Genomic DNA, 10,566 nt, shown 5'->3' with positions numbered 1-10,566 from the left:
TCATTCCTTATTAAAGGATCTCATTAATTTCCTTTACACCCACATTCATCTCTACCTGCTGGAACATTAATTTTAAAAAATATAATTATCCATCATCTAATCAAATTCAATGTATCACTAATACACTTCTCCCTTTCTTTACTATCCACTTTTCCTACTTTCCCATAAAATCTCACTATTTTTATAATTTATGACATAAACCTTATTGCAGAAAGTAGAAAAAAAGAAAAAACTTCTAACCTATAAATACAAAGCCAACGAATTTGGTTTCAAGCATAGAATCTGTTTCAAAGGGTTGGCAAGAATATGTAAAAAATATTATGAAAAATATTCGCCAATATTTATCAAAGTCCGCCTAAGAAATTTGTTGCGTTAAAGTAAATAGATGAACGCAAGGAAGAAAAGAGATATTGATGATGAACGGATAGTCTGAAAAGAAAATACATGGATGATAAAGAGATCATTGATGAAAAGGCATGACAAGTACATTAGAAATGAGTTCCATAGGTTAGTGAAAGGGAGTGTACTTAACTTATTTTCTTCTTGTATTGAAATACAAAGCCAAGCATTTGATTTCAAGCACAAAATCTGTTTTAAAGGGTTGACAATAATATATGAAAAAATATTGTGCAAAATATTTGCCATTATTTATCAAAGTTCTCCTAAGAAGTTTGTTGCGTCAAAGTAAACAGATGAATGCGAAGATGAAAAGAGATATTGATGATAAACGGTCCGAAAAGAAAATAAAAGGATGATAAAAAGATCAGTGATGAAAGGTATGACAAGGACATTAGAAACGAGTTCAATAAGTTAGTGACAGAGAGTGTACTTAACTTATTTTCTTCTTGTATTATATATACACAAAATAAAATATATATACCAAAGAGTTTATGAGAGTTTTACTCTCCTTCTCTTCTCCTTTTTTAAGATTCCTTTATATAACAAACCTATAATTTTATAGTATACATACTCTCTCTCTATAAATATATGTATGTGTGTATGTATATATATATATATACACACATATATGTATATATATGTATGTATACATATATGTATATATATACATACATTATATATGCGTGTGTGTGTGTATATATGTGTATGTGTGTGTGTGTATATATATATATGGAAGTATACAGATGGTAAAAAATATATAAAAAGAAAGAAATTTCTAGCCTTAAATTTGGAGTAAAATATGAATTTTACTTAGGCAAAATTTAGGACAAGGAAATTAGGAAAAGAATGATTAAAAGTGAGTTAAAAATTATTGGTGACAATTAGCAAATGGCAATGAGAGAGGTGATTAGTTATTTTAACTAGTGAAAATTAGCAAAGGCAATGAAAGAGCCGAGAGGTGGTTAACTATTTTGACCAGAAAGGAGGAATGAAAATCGTTTTTTTTAAGAAAAAAAGTAAGAAAGGAAAGAGGATAAGTTTTACATAATATTGACATCATTCACACTCAATTGTAGCAAAGATTTATGTTCAGTTAATTAAGAGCATTACTCCTTGTTACTTCCCGATTCTGCTGCTTTTCAGTTTGCCTTTTTATTCTTCAATTAAGGGAGAGAATTACATGTGCAAAATTATGGCATATATTTAATGTCCACTAAATAACATCTGAGGAAATGTAATTTCTTTTTTAAATTTTCTATATGTAAAAATGGAGATAGTTATGTATGAAAATGAAAATCTCTTATAAAAAAAATTATAAATAACATATAAAATTAGTTTTCACAAATAATACAGTCATGTACAAATAAAGAATGACAAAGGAAATTACAGCTTCACATTTTCATTAATCCATGAACAAGATATATTCATCTTGATCGGAAAAGAATCAAGAGAAAAAGAAAGAATTGAAATTGAGCGATAGATTTCACATATATATATATATATATTATGAATAATTAAAAATAATTAATTTCACTTAAAATTGGATACATATTTATTTTTAATAAAATTTAATATAATAATGAAACATAAAGGAGAACATATATTTTTTAAAATTCTCCTTTAGTAAAAATATTTTTGATGTGAAATAATAATTAGTTTGATGTTGTTATTAGGAAAAATATACTATTTCGGTCTTGCATTCATTTGAACTCATAATTTTTGACACGAAGTATATTATATATATATAAATGTAAGATAACAAGAAATATTAGATTTGCATTTATAATCTACCAGTACAATGAATACAATTCCAAGACTTTTAAAAGTTGAATCCATTAAATATGAATCATGAATACATCGTTTGACTATTATGGTACTTTATTTTTTCATAAGATGATGTTATGATTTTTAAATTTATAATTTCATTTTTGAAATAAAATTCAATTGAATACTTTTGAGTCGAAATTATCATTTGTATTCAATTGGATGAATCATGAATACATCGTTTGACTATTATGGTACTTTATTTTTTCATAAGATGATGTTATGATTTTTAAATTTATAATTTCATTTTTGAAATAAAATTCAATTGAATACTTTTGAGTCGAAATTATCATTTGTATTCAATTGGATGTTGTAAATATTTTAACCAAAAAAAAAGAATGTGTGAAATATTCATTTTAGTGTTTGAGTGTTCAAGAATAAGAAGGAAAAAAATGTATTCTATAATTTATCTACATGTTTATATTTTAATCGCGTGAAGCGCGAATCTGTTTACTAGTTGATAATAAAGGGGGAGGGGGGGCTATCAATCGTCGGACTTGAACCGGAACTAGGATAATTAGACCACGTATCACAAATACTTTAATATCATGACTTTCCTTCTACTCCATTTAATATAACCTCTAGGTAATATGGTCAAATCAATAAAAGATGCAATACTAACTACTTAGTCTAGCTGCACGGTTCAAAAAGCCAAAAGGTCACTTTATACAGGTTAATAAAACCAATTGAAGTCCATTAAATTTCCTAAGCAATCCTAAGGTCCAATAATAAATCTAAACTTATAACTTAAAGGCTTATTAAGTCTACAAGAGCTAAACTAAGCATACTATCAAAAGGAAAGACTGGTGGGGCCGACTATTAGTCTAAAAAATCCATTCGAATGAAAACACCTACCAAAACCTAGACTATGTCTTATAATTCTATTCTAAAGTACTAAGTAAATCAAACTAGTTCTAGGGTTTCAATCTTGCCCAATATGAGGAGAGACAGGCCAAAATCTACAAAAAAAAAAGGATCTCCGATTGACTAAACAATCAATAATTTCTAAAATTTTCAACCAAGTCATAAATACCCACCCAACTCTAGCATAATACTAAACTAATATCATAATAAAACTTAATTTAAGAGGAATGTAAGCCTAGCCTACCTGAACACCATTAAAAGCTCGAGAAAGTCCACTACTGTGAAACTTTTCCCTTTTGAGAAGCCTCTAAGCGTTGCCACACTATCAAAATAATAATTTATACATTATAAAGAGAATAACGATACTCATATTTTATATACATGCTCTGGGTCAAGAATCAAACCAAAAAATCTCACGTGGTGCCTACTTATGGAATCACACATTCAAAATCGTTAACACGTCCCTCTAAGACCAAGGGTCATTTACCCTACAAAATAGGTGAAATCTAAGCATAAACGGACCCCCCAAATTAGCTCTAATATGAACTAGGGATTTAAGGCTAACTAGATAATTAATCAAGAAAATAAATGAAAACTTACGAAAATAATAGTGAGAAGATGAGCCAAATGACATCAGTAAATCTCTCCCGACACAAAAGGATCAATCTACACAATTTTTTCTAAAGTTTTATTGTATTTATTAATGTTGGAAATTTGAAAAATAAACTTGGACAAATAGGAAACGAAATATGTAGGGGCACCAGTGATGGCTGCTTTAGCGGCTAAATAACCTCTAAAGCAGCCACCGCTTGAGAGACCAGGTATGACTAAAGCGGCCAAGCCTCACATGGTTTGCCTCCACTTAAGTCGTCAAATCACCACATAAGCGACCTAAGCTAAAGTAGTAAGGAATCCACTTTAGAGAATGGGGGGACACCGGTTTGCCTCTAAAGCGACCCTCAACCGCTTAAGCGGCTACCGCTATAGTAACCAATTGTCCTCTTAAGTGGCTGCACCAGCTGATGCCTAGCACCAGCAAACTTAGCAAAATGTCAAGTTTTTTATCAGACCCTCTGGATTTATTCAGAATCCCATGAATGCAAATGAATCATGTTACCCTATAAAATTTAAAATTCTAGACTCAAGGACACCATCAAATTTCTATTCGAGGTCATTTCGATCAATAGTAGATCCCCACCCAATGGGTCTTTTTAACCAAATTCCCCCAATAGCCTAAAATGAGTTTGAAAGACTTGAGACCCAAACCAAGGGACCCCCAAGCCTAAAATTGGCATTTTATAGCTAACGAAACTATTAAAATTGGCATTCAAGATTATTTGACTAAAGTTTAGTTGTAATGCCCAATTTTTAACGATGAACACTCAGAAATAGGGATTGACTCTTAAAACTAAACGAACTGCCCGATGACTAAACAACTAGTCCCAACAAGTTATAAATGACTTGGGCAGCTATGAAAAATAGTTAAACATCAATAAATCACAAAAGCATGGGTCATTACAATATCCACTACTAAATGGACTTTTATTCGCAAAAGTAAATAATTAAGATGTACCTAAAGGCTCGAACATGTGGGGATACTAGGCCCGCAATCACTTTGATCTACCAGGTAGGCTCCTCAACTGGATGGTGCCTCTACTAAACCTTAATCACTGGAATCTCTCTAGAGTGTAATTGTCTAACATCTAAGGATAATATAGAGAGTGACTCCTCTACAAAGATTAACCTCTCATCCAACTGAACTGAGTCCCAATAAAGTACGTGAGACTCATTCAAAATATAGCATCACAACATAGATACAGGAAAGTCTAGATGAACACCTGAAAAGTTTGAGCACATGACTAACTCATAAGTTACCTCTACAACTATCCAAAGTATCTAAAATGGCATGATGTACCTGGAGCTAAGCTTGCCCCTCTTCCTGTAATGACCCTCCAGGTCATTTTCTATATTTACTCTTATTTTTAATGTTTAGAGATTTTTTATAGATTTCCCAAGTTATTTATGACTTACTGCAACTGAAAGTTGGTTACCGGGCAATTTCTTTAGTTTTTAAAGCCAATTCCCCATTTTGAAGCCTTCGTTGGTTCAAATGGCTACCAAGAAAAACTTCTAGTGAAATGACCTTGTATGCAATTTTGACTATTTCAACAGTTCTGGAACGTCAATTTTAGGTTAGGTAGACCTTTGGTTCATGTTTTGAGGCTCCAAGACTCATTTTTGGGCTATTGGTCAAAATTTAAGGATGTAACAAGTGGGTGTGGAACCCACTTTTCATCAAAACGACCTCGGATGAAATTTTTTCCTATTCCATTAAGTTCAAAATATCTAATTTTATAAGGTAGCATAGTCTGTTTGCGCGTACAAGATTCTGGATAAATCCCAAGGGGTTAGCGGAGACTTGGAATTTCTCCATGTTTCAACTAGTGTCTTATATCTGGTGCAACCACAAAAATGGACCTTTGGTCATTTTAGCTGAGCGCACTTAAGTGGCCCTATCCAGCCAACGGATACCACTTTAGCAGCACCTTGGCATTTTAGCAACTAGCACTAAAGCGGTCCATGGTCCTTTTTAGTGGCATGGCTTGTGGGATAGGGTACTACTTTAATGATAGCAGGTGCTTTAGTGGTGACCGCTAAAGTGGCCAAGTGTCTTCTTTAGCAGCACCCGCATGCTTGGTCAGGGTATAAATACCCATTTAGCCCTACTTTTTACCATTTTCATCCATTCGTTAGAATCTTAAACCCTAAAAAGTGGGAGTTCTTGGGAGAATTCATTGTGGGTGATTGTGGATCTTTAACATCATTAGCTTACATAATTTCCTATCAAATTTTTGGCAAGATTTCCATTATTTCAATGGTGGATTTCCATATTTTTATCTAAAATCCCTCAAAAACATGGTGATTATTGCGGCCAAGCGCATATGCAAGTGTACGTAGTCCACCCAAGTAATATAGTGGCCTTTTGAAAAGCCAAGTATCAATCCCACAGGGACTAGTTTTAAGCAACTATCTAATTTTGGTTCAACTATTAAGGTTTAATCAATGCAAACGTAACCATGAGAGTTAGAAAGTTATAACTTAATGTAGACTAAACAATGCGGTAACATAAAGGTTTGAACAATCATGGGGAGAAACCTAGGGCTAAGGCAATGCAAACAATCATACTATGCTATTAAAATTCATCGGTTAGGTTTCTTATCTTGGTTGTTGATTCACGGGGTTGATATTATGCCTAATGTCTTCTGAGCCTATAATCACCTATCAAACATATCCCCACGACTACATCATTGAGTGGGGATGCGATAACTAAATTAAATACATTCATATTTTATCCCATAATTTAATAAAATAGTGAACTTAGGTATATTCCAATCCTAGGTGCAAATTATAACTTCATTCAATTAGTAGATTACAATCCTATTCTATCTATCCCACATTATATCCTCTTGTTCGTCCTTCCGGGTTCACAAGATGATTATGCATGTATTCCAAGAATTATGAATCCTTAAAATAATTATAAAAAGGATAAATAAAAAACCAAATATGATAAACAACCAAAAAAAATCAATTCATAATCATAATACTTATGTTCTTGGCCTTAATCCTGGAAAAGGATATTTAGCAGATCAAAGATATAACCGTAATCACAATGAATGAATACATGTTAAAATCCATAAAAAAAACTAAATTAATGGAATATGAACCTAAATTTAAGTGTTATCCAGCTTCCCTTAAAGTCCCAAGGTCGTCCAAGGTGTTTACACATGTGTTTAAGTGTTCTATTTATAGGAGGACACAAGCTGCCGATTTTGACATAGGACTATACCACACCCTTGTCGCGGTTCCTAGGGCCCGTGGCATGCCCTTATCTCTGTGAGATACTGTATTTGGTAATTTAGGATTCTCCCAAGGGTGTGTCATGGCCTTAACGTAGTGCCTAATGTCCAAGGCACGCCAATGACTCCAAATCATCCATTTTTGGTCAATTTTTGTTCCTTGTGTTTGTCCATCCATTTCAAGCCTTGTGGTATTGTTTCCACTTGATTTACAGTTTTTTTATCATTCATTTATCATCATTATCAACTCATAAATCATCCTATATCATCAAATACCATGAATTAGAGCTCAAAATAACATACAATCCAAGACGATGAACTAGTAACTTAAGCTAAGAGTACTAGTTTTGTCCTTTTGATTTTTAACTTTTGTTTTGTCTCTTGACTTGTTTCAATTGAGCCTTAAATATTATAAATAAGTTATTCAACACGTAGTTACATAATCATACCCTTATTAACTCATTACACATAGTAAAATCCATCGAGATCAACTAAAATAACACATAGCTTAAGCTAGTAACACTAGTTTTCTCGTCTAAACTCTAAGTAACCAAATTGATTCCAAGCTTGTTTGAAACACACATTAAACATTATAATAAAGTGTTTTAACACTTATATGCTCAATTATATCAATATTTACTCATTAATCATAAGAGAAGTCCTCTAAACTAAGCTAAATAAGCCTGGATAATAACACTGAGGTGCATAAATCCACCTCAGATCATCACCCCACACTTAAAGTCTTATTTGTCCTAGAGCAACTCTTTACTCTAAGAATCATAATCAGAGCAGACTATACACTTATACAACAAGCAATACATTCAAGATAGTACTACAATGACTACACATAATGCAAGTTTTTATACTAAGCATGTTATACACAAGTGAAAGCTCAAGAATACTACTTCAAAACATCCTAACCTCATGAACTGACTCACCAAGTTGGCAAACTCATGCATATTACTCAATCAAAGAGATCATACAAATCCCCCAACCATTATTAAACACGTGCTCTTACAACAAGAGAGTTACCTATAACCACTCATATAGATGCAATTTATCACAAAATGGGTACAAGAATCAAATTACGCTTACTCTCCGAAAGAATTTACAAGTTACACTCCCCTTAGTGTAGTACTCTACTAATATCAAAATGTTAAGGCTCAAGATCAAATAGGTCTTTATGGGTTGTAAGTAGGCTAAGGGATGGGTAGGAATTATTCTGGCCAGTAATAGTGACTATCTTCCCTAAGTGCTTTAATATATCACAAGTTTCATTCAATTTACCTCCAACAACCAATATTCCACCTCATATACCTTCATACACATCTTTTGTTTTGCCCCATCTCATTAAGATAGTTCATATACAGTGCAGTGGGAGTATTTTCCATTCACATCTTATTCAATTTTGAACACTTTCTTTCTTTTCATCACATAACTCCCAATCATAACAAATCAATTTACTACATCAATAACTGATTCTTGGGGTATCACTTTCACCTCTTTTCTTCTTATTTTTCACACTCCTTAACTCATTAAGTTTTCACTAAAGTGCTTAGGATATTTCGATCAATTTTAGGTCAAACAAAGAAGGAAAATAGGCTACATATGAGGCTACCAAATAATATGTTAAAGGCATTGTTGACACTCAATTTTGACTCTCCTTTTCTTAAAAATTAATATATCGATGCTTAGGATTATTGAATATTTTTCCAAATATATATATCTTTTTCTTATTTTTAACATTAACAGTTTGAAAATTATATTTTTCTTATCTTTATTATTAAAATACTAATAACACATCTTATAAATTTGCACAGGAAAAACTAAAATTATAATAATATTTAAAAAAAAGATAAATATATCATTTCACTACCTTTTATAAAATAAATAAATAAATATATATTAACGTATTAACATAAGTCTTGCTATATTATTATATCTTTGAAAATTTACTTTATTTTATTTTTTTAGAATTATAGCTAAACATATGTACAATCATGCACGTGTATATATATATATATATATATATATATATATTAATTAACTTATCTATTTAGGTCAATTTCTTCAATTAAATTTCCATCTCTTAAAACCTAAAAGACTAAAATATAGCAGGCCCAACAAACAAATAAACCAACTAGTTCGCTCCCAGCCAGACCAGACCCGACCCAACTCCATCCCTCTTTTCCCTTTACCCGATAAAACACACCAACAACAACACGAATATACAATAATACAAGTAACAACGAGAACAATATTAACACCAATGCTAAACCACCGGATAATGGAAAATCCGATGGTCTTCAGCCTTCTCCTCCTTTTTTTTTTTTATCAGTCTTGAAATTCCTCCATCAACTCTACAGCTTTTCCTGATCAAATCATCCCCCAAAATACTCCACCACAGTTGTTGCTCCTGAAAAGGTGAAGAACAAGAAGGACCATTGAATTTGGAATTGTTTTCCCCTTAATCTAATGGGTCCAAAAGTAAGATCTCAAAATCATCTCTTTTTCCTTCTACATCAACCTAAAAAGGTTAAATAAAACCAGTCTTTCTCTTCCACAATTTTTTTCTCTGTGATTGGGGCTTTTCCAAAAAATTTTGAATTCTTGATGCCCGAGAACTGTTGCAGCCCAAAAATTGCCTATAAAAGGGGTCTTGTTCACCCCTTTAGGATATGGTTCAAGTGGTAAAAAAATGGGAAATTTCTTGAGCCACTATACTCTTTCACTCACTAAGTTTGTTTTATTTTATAATTTTTTATCACACTTTCCTTACTCTCGTTGCTTTTTTTCGTTCTCATTCAAAGTTTGAGTTTGAGTTTGAATCTCCAACGAAGAAGTCCTAGTTCGCTGCCCCACACAAGGTAAATTCTATCCCGCCTTAATTACATAATTCTTAGTTTAGGTTTGTAAGTCACTGGTGGTGCTTGATTTTAGAGTTAGCTGTTCTAGTTGGTTTGTTATGGACATAAAAATATGAAATAAAATATTTTTTGGTCGTTCAGTTCTGCGTATTCTTGATTGAGTGTTTGCAAAATATTATAATTTGTGTAAGGACTGTAAAGTCATCCCGAGTGAGAATCTTTTGACCCAGTATAGGCTCTTGGTTATGGATTTGGGTATAAAGAAGAATAGAAAGAGGAGGAGTAAGGAAGGTAGGCCGAGAATTAAGTGGGGCGGCCTGACGCCAGTGAATGCGTGGGAGATAGGGGAGAGGTTGGCGGGAATGGGGGTGTGGGAGTGTAGGGGGGACGTGGATAGTATGTGGGACAGGGCGGCAAGGTGCATCAGGGAGAATGCAAGTGAGGTGTTGGGTGTTTCTAGGGGCCGGGCCGGGCACCATCGGGGGGATTGGTGGTGGAATGAAGAGGTGGAGAAAAAAGTGGGGACCAAGAAAGGGGCGTATGCTAAGTTGGTGGAAAGTAAGGACGAAGAGGAGAAGCGGGTGTACAGGAAAGAGTACAAGCTAGCGAGGAAGGAGGCGAAGTCAGCAGTCACGGCTGCTAAGACGGCCGTTTTTGAGAGCTTGTATGCAGGGTTACAGGGGAAACGAGGGGAGAAAAAGTTGTTTAGACTCGCTAAGGCTAGGGAGAGGAAGGGTCGTGACCTCGATCAGGTG

At 33.2% G+C, this 10,566-nt stretch overlaps 1 long non-coding RNA gene across 4 annotated transcripts in view; it reads left to right on the top strand.

The window, feature by feature from the left end:
• The first annotated feature begins 9,147 nt into the window (after nt 1-9,147).
• Nucleotides 9,148-10,566, top strand: part of LOC107852281 — a 41,810-nt gene continuing 40,391 nt past the window's right edge. The window contains exon 1 of one of the 4 annotated variants that reach the window (XR_007053104.1): nt 9,148-9,811. This is a non-coding gene — a long non-coding RNA (uncharacterized LOC107852281). The remainder of the gene's footprint in view (nt 9,812-10,566) is intronic. The other 3 variants (XR_001669365.2, XR_007053103.1, XR_001669364.2) reach the window with 3 other exon arrangements.

The sequence above is a fragment of the Capsicum annuum genome, chromosome 3, assembly GCF_002878395.1.
Source record: "Capsicum annuum cultivar UCD-10X-F1 chromosome 3, UCD10Xv1.1, whole genome shotgun sequence".
NCBI classification, from domain to species: domain Eukaryota; kingdom Viridiplantae; phylum Streptophyta; class Magnoliopsida; order Solanales; family Solanaceae; genus Capsicum; species Capsicum annuum.
Note: the sequence above shows the minus strand (reverse complement) of the source record. Positions and strands in the feature narration are given on the sequence as shown.